We start from the raw sequence: 7,172 nt of genomic DNA, 5'->3' as shown, positions 1-7,172 counted from the left end.
ATACTGGAAAACAAAGTGCTTAGGGCTAATGCAAGTACTTCTGTTTTCCATTCAAACATGCGTGTTCCTATCTAAGATATCCATTCGCGCCTAACTATGGAGATGGTGATGATCAGTGACACTCATCACCTTCCTCAATACATGAATGCGTGTCTGACAATCACCTCCGTTCTACATCAGATTGAATGAATATCTCTTAGATTCCTTAATCAGAATCTCCGTGGTATAAGCTAGATTGATGGCGGCATTCATGAGAATCTGGAAAGTCTAAACCTTGTCTGTGGTATTCCGAGTAGGATTCTGGGATTGGATGGCTGTGACGAACTTCAAACTCACGAGTGCTGGGCGTAGTGACAGACGCAAAAGGATAGTAAATCCTATTCCGGTACGACTGAGAACCTGCAGATGATTAGCCATGCGGTGACAGCGCACCTGGACCTTTTTCACTGGAAAGATGGATGGTAGCCATTGACAACGGTGATCCACCTACACACAGCTTGCCATAGGAGGACGTGCATGCGTGAATCAGAAGACAGAGGAAAGCAGAGATTCTGAAGACAAAGCATCTCCAAAACTCCAACATATTCTCCATTGCTTCAAACCAACAATCTCCGTGGGATTTGACCCTTACTCACGTAAGGTATTACTTGGACGACCTAGTGCACTTGCTGGTTAGTGGTACGAGTGTGAAAAGTGTGATTCACAATTCGTGCACCATTAATCAATTCAAGAAACGAAAATAGTAGCACAAACACAAGAGGAAGAGGCAGAGGCAGAGGGGGAAGAGGCTATGGCAACAATGCAAAGAATGGAAGAGGTTCCAAACAATGTTATCATTGTGGCAAGCATGGTCACTTGGCAGACACATGCTACAAAAAGCATGGCTTCCCCCCTCATTTCAAGAACAATGGAGCCATGATCAATAACATGGTTGCTGAAGAGGATAATAAAGTAAGCAATCAATCTCAGAAGGAAGAACTTGGCAAATCTGAGCCATATTTCACCTTAGAACAAAAGGAGGCTTTGCTTGCCCTTCTGAACCAACAAGATGCACACCCAAAGCATAGCATAAATCAACTTGTCACCACAACTCTACCATCAAACCAAGGTATTTCTTATATAATGTCACTTTCTACATTCAATCCTAAATCCTGGGTCATTGACTCAGGAGCAACTAATCATGTGTCATATGCCAAAAATTCATTTCAAAAACTGTACCAAATCAAACCCGTACTAGTCAGCATGCCTGATGGCACAAATACATTAGTCAATACTGCAGGAACAATTGTGTTTTCTGATCAATTTTCTTTGCTACATGTCTTTTATATTCCAAATTTTAAATTCAATTTGATCTCTGTCTCAAAATTGACAGCCGATTTGAAATGCAAATTGATTTTTGATCAAAATGAATGTGAAATCCAGGACAAAACTACCAAGAGAACAATTGGTGTAGCGGAACAAAGGAGAGGGCTCTATGCTTTTGAGAACCTCACACCCATTCAAGCTACATCACAAGTTGCATCTGCATCACTTGCATCCACACTGTCAGCACAGTCCACACACTTAAGGCACTCTGAACTATGGCATCTTAGATTAGGACATTTACCTAATGATAGAATTGTTGTTATGAAAAAGGAATACAAAGATTTAAAGTTTTCAATTTGTAATAAGCCTTGTGATTCTTGTCATTATGCAAAACAAAAACGGTTGCCCTTTATGTCAAGGATCACTAAGAGCATGAACAACTTTGACATTGTACACATTGACATTTGGGGTCCTCTCAATACTATTTCTGTTTTGGGTTTCAAATATTTCTTGACTATTGTGGATGATAAAAGTAGATTCACTTGGTTGTATTTTATGAAATTAAAGAGTGAAACTAGTGAATTAGTCAAGAATTTTGTTACAATGATTGAAACTCAATTCAGAGTAACAATTAAGAAGATCTGAACTGATAATGGAAATGAATTCAAACTGAACAATTTTTATGCATCCAAAGGTATTATTCACTAGACTTCATGTGTTGAGACTCCCCAACAAAATGGCATTGTAGAAAGGAAGCATCAACATATTTTGGAAGTCACAAGAGCTTTGATGTTCCATTCTAACATGCCAAATAAATTTTGGAATTTTGCAGTAGCACAATCAGTTCACTTTATTAATAGAATTCCTAGTGTGCTATTGCAAAATCATTCTCCTTATAAAATTTTGAAAGAAAAACAGCCTGATATATCTTACCTCAAGGTCTTTGGATGTCTAGGATTTGCTTCAACAAATTCAGCTCATAGATCAAAATTAGATCAGAGGGCTATCAAATGTGTATATTTGGGTGTCAAAGAAGGTGACAAAGGGCACGTTCTATATGACTTGAAAAGTAGAAATATTTTAATATCAAGGAATGTATCATTTTATGAACATGTATTCCCTTTTTCATTGCAAAATTCAGTTGACAATAACATTGCTATTGATCCTGCACCCATTACTACGTTAAACAATCTAGCATTTGATGATCCATTTTCTGAGTTTCATAGTAGCATTAATTCTCATGCATCACCATCAGTCAATCATTTAGATGAAGAACATCAACATGAGAATATTATACCTGATATCATACCTGCATCTTCACAGTCAAGTGATTCACCACATCTTAGCATGGCATCTAATTCACCTCAAGAGATTAGGAAGTCTACAAGAAATAGAAAGCCCCCTGCATATCTAAAGGATTATCATTGCATGCCAACTGTGTCATACACCAATTGTTCCTCGAATTCAACTCTTAATTCACATGATTCTCATCATTTTTTCTTGGAAAATTTTGAAAATATGTTACATGAGCAAACAACAAATTTCTTTGATTAGTCCACAATTCTATTTTTTGAGTCAGAGTCACCTTCACCCCTCCTCCCAATTAATGCATCTTCAATTTTATCCACCACACATACTTCTCAACTAAAACACAAAGAGCCAAAATGCTATGCCAAGGCCGTTTGTGATCCTAGTTGGCAAGAGGCTATCAATGCTGAATTAACTGCTCTAAGGGAAAATAGAACTTGGACACTTACCAAGCTTCCTGATGGAAAGAAGGCTGTCGGGTGTAAATGGGTGTTCCAGTTGAAACTGAAGCCTGATGGTTCAATTGATCGCCACAAGGCCAGGCTGGTTGCTCAAGGGTTCACCCAAACAGCAGGGGTGGATTATTTTGAAACATATAGTCCTGTGGTAAAAATGAATACCTTTCGAATCCTCATGTCCATTGCTGCAGTGAGAGGCTGGTTTGTCCACCAATTGGATGTCAACACAGCCTTTTTGCATGGTGATTTAGCTGAAGAAGTATATATGCGCCCTCCCCAAGGTCTCCAACTATCCTCACCAGATTTGGTCTGCAAATTGGACCGTTCTCTTTACGGCTTGAAACAAGCCAGCAGACAATGGAACACGAAATTGTGCACCACACTACTTCAAGCTGGATATTCTCAATCATGACATGACTATAGCTTTTTCACAAAATCAAACAAGGGCAAATTCACAGCCATTTTGGTGTATGTCGATGATTTAATACTGGTTGGAGATGATATGTGTGAAATACGGTTCATCAAGCAAGATCTACATGATCTCTTCAAGATCAAGGACATTGGGGACCTGCAATTTTTTTTGGGATTGGAGGTTGATAAACCCATATTTTATGATATATTTTGTGCTTAGTTTGAGTGATTTATTCAATCCTTCACCCACTTATTCATGTTAATTGCATGGTTTTACTTTCCCTTCCTTATTATGTGATGTATGTGAAAAACATATTTCCTATGCTTTTAAATTAATTATTTTAATCACCTTTAATTCCCTTCGATGCCGTGATTAGTGTGTTGAGTAGTCTCAGATCTTCTAAGACAGGAATGACTCAAAGGATGGAAAGGAAACATACAAAAATGGAAGGAAAGCACAAAACGGAGTTCCTGAAAAAACTGGCATCCATGCGATCGCATGGATGACGCGATCGCGTGTCAAGAGCGAAGAAGCAGCGACGCGGCTGCATGACTGACGCGACCGCGCACCTTAAGCAGAACGCATATGACGCGGTCGCATGACTGACGCGACCACGTGGCAAGAAAAAGCTCCGAACGACGCGACCGCGTGACCCACACAGACGCGTGACAGAGGCCACGCACCAGAAATTACAGAAAATGCTCCCAACGATTTCTGAAGCCCTTTTTGGCCCAAATCCAAGTCCAGAAGGCATATACCAGAGGTTATGAAGTGAGGGAATGCATCCATTCTAGCGGAGCTCGCCAATTTTTACTTTTCATGAATTAGATTTAGTTTAGAGAGAGATTCTCTCTCTCTTTAGGATTAGGATTTAGATTTAGGATTTTTATTCACTTTCAGGATTATCTCCTTTGATCAGGTTCAATATTCCTTTTATTTACTTTTGCAAGCTACTTTATGAATCCTTTCATATTACAGATTATTTGAATTAATGTTATTAGAGGTATTTCAGTTTAATATTGATTTCTCTTATTTATACTATTGTTACTTTTACTCTGAAGACATTTTTATTCCAAGTAGATTTATTTTTCTCCTTTTGGTCTTGGTTAAGAAATCAGTAACTCATGAGTTATCCAATTCAACAGCATAATTGATAATTGTTATCTTTGTTAATTGAATTGAACTTCCATAATCCCAATCTTTTCTTAGGAAATAAATAGGATTCGAAGATCAAACCAATTAATCCCTTGACCTTCCTTTATCTGAGTAAAGGTTAACAAAGTAGAATTAAGATTCAACTTTCATTGTTATTGATAAGGATAACTAAGCTTGGACTTCCAATTTCTCATACCTTGCCAAAAGTTTGCTTTGCAGTTATTTATTTATTTTAGTTGCCATTTAATTTACTTGTCATTAAATTACTCGTTCCTCATTCTTGAAACCCCAATTTTACAATCTCCATAACCAATAATAAGAACATACTTCCCCCTTTAGGCAACAACACCCTCCAAGATATCATGGACAAAGACCATTCTACAATGCATATCCAGCTGATAGATATGGTGGACAACCTTGTAACTACCAACAAGCCCCACCCCGTGCCTATAGACCATCCTCTCCTCGAACCCTCGAACCACCACACTCACAAGCTTCTCTTCACCATTCGCCACCACATGATCCCTATTTACCCCAGTTCCAATCCAATCACTCCCAAGCACCACCACTTTCCTATGTATCATGTCCAGATCCACCACCCCGAGAATCAGAGGTTCACCTCAAGGCAACAGTAAATAAACTTCAAGCAACCATTCGACAACTAGAGCAAGCGGTAATTCAATTAGCTTCTAGACGCTCGAACATTCAAGGACCAACCACAGCCCCATGTGGACAATCTAATGAAAAGCGTAGCATGAAGGAGATACTAAAAACTCCAGTGGACAAGACAGAGAATGAATTTGTACTCGAACAAGTAGAAGAAGCTGTCATTGTACAAGAAGAAGAGTTGGTTGAAGATCTAGGAGACGCTGAACCTCCATGGGAATCCAGAGCTGAGGAGAAATCCGTCAAGGACATTATAGTTAATGCTAAGGAGGATAGCGCACAATCCCCAAGGCAAGTCGTTTATGAAGAATCAGACGGAATAATCCAAGAAGCAAATTCTCTTGATGATGATAGTCACAAGTCAAGTTCTCTTTGTAATGAACTTGCATCTACAAGTGAGTTATCTGAGATCGAAGAATCTTCCCCAAATGAATACGAAGATGATGCAGAGGTAGATTTCTCTCAACCTCCAATCTATGACTCAAGTGATGAGGAAGACATAGAAGACTTTGACCAGGGTGATGATGCATTTGAAGATCCTTGCAAAGAAGTGGAGGAATTCACAGAAGATTACCAGGGAGTAGAACTTACAGAACCACCGGAAACACCTTCCCCAAGGCCATTACTGCCTAATACAAGCTTCAAGTGGGTACAATCCTTAACCTTTAACTTTACTTATTCACTTGAATATGGTTTACTTGAAACAGATGGCCAGCTTAGAGCTCTCTGCGGCTTTAAGAGTAAGAGGGAAATGTCTCGTGCTCAGAGCTGGTGCACAAGGTTCAATAAGGTTCCATACTTCAACTTGAAGTGCACGGATTGGTATCAAGCTCAATTGAATGGATCTCGGAAAATGTTTGGTCACTATGGTGAGAATCTATTTTCTAAACCGCCCGGATGGAAAAATATAGATCAAGACGGAGGCGGATTTAAAAACAAGGCTTGGGATCATGGACTCTATCCTGACATTCGTCACCCCGGGAGCCTGAAGATCTGTTTGAAGCTGCTCAGAAGCTTTACATGCCTAGTTTGGGACCCCGGAGGCTATTGGCATTCCAAGCACTGGTGGAGATTTCTGGATGAATTTAAACACAAGCCACCATAACAGGAAGCCCTTCTAATGTCCAACTTAAGGACTTTAACTAAAAGTGCTAGGTGGGAGACAACCCACCATGGTATGATCGTTCCTTTCGTACTTTTAATTTTATTTAGTCTTGTTTGTTTTTGAGTTTTATTTTATATTGTTATTAAACCTGGAATCATGCATAGCATTCACATTAAGCATTGCATTCTGCATTCAGTTTAAAAAAAAAAGGGTGCGCGATGCGACCGCATGCCCCATGCGATCGCGTCAAATGGCGAACAACACTTCCCACGCGACCGCGTCATCCACGCGGCCGCGTGACCTGAAAATCGACGTAAGGATCCAACGTCCAGAAAGTTGGGCTGGAATCGTGCGGCCATTGTGCGTCTAGCACAAAATGGCCCATGCGATCGTATGCCCCATGCGATCGCGTCACTTGCACAATACCAATCCCACGCGACCGCGTGAGCGACGCAACCGCGTCGCATGGATTGCACGAACACCCCAAAGGAAACAGAGGGTTGCGTTGAAACGACGCTGGATTCGTGCATTTAGTACAAATTCCAGCGACGCGATCGCATGCCCCATGCGATCGCGTCACTTAATCTTTTTGCCCTCCGCGCGATCGCATCATCCACGCGATCGCGTCAACCACCTTTTTCGCTCCAGCCACGCAACCGCGTGCTCCACGCGGCCGCGTGGATTCAAATTATAACCCCCCCAGGTCACGCGAAACCCTATTCTCGCGCCCCCCCTGAACCCACCCCCTTCCTTCTCTCCCCCC

Source organism: Arachis ipaensis, chromosome B02 (genome assembly GCF_000816755.2).
Source record: "Arachis ipaensis cultivar K30076 chromosome B02, Araip1.1, whole genome shotgun sequence".
NCBI classification, from domain to species: domain Eukaryota; kingdom Viridiplantae; phylum Streptophyta; class Magnoliopsida; order Fabales; family Fabaceae; genus Arachis; species Arachis ipaensis.
This window is presented reverse-complemented; position numbering follows the sequence as displayed.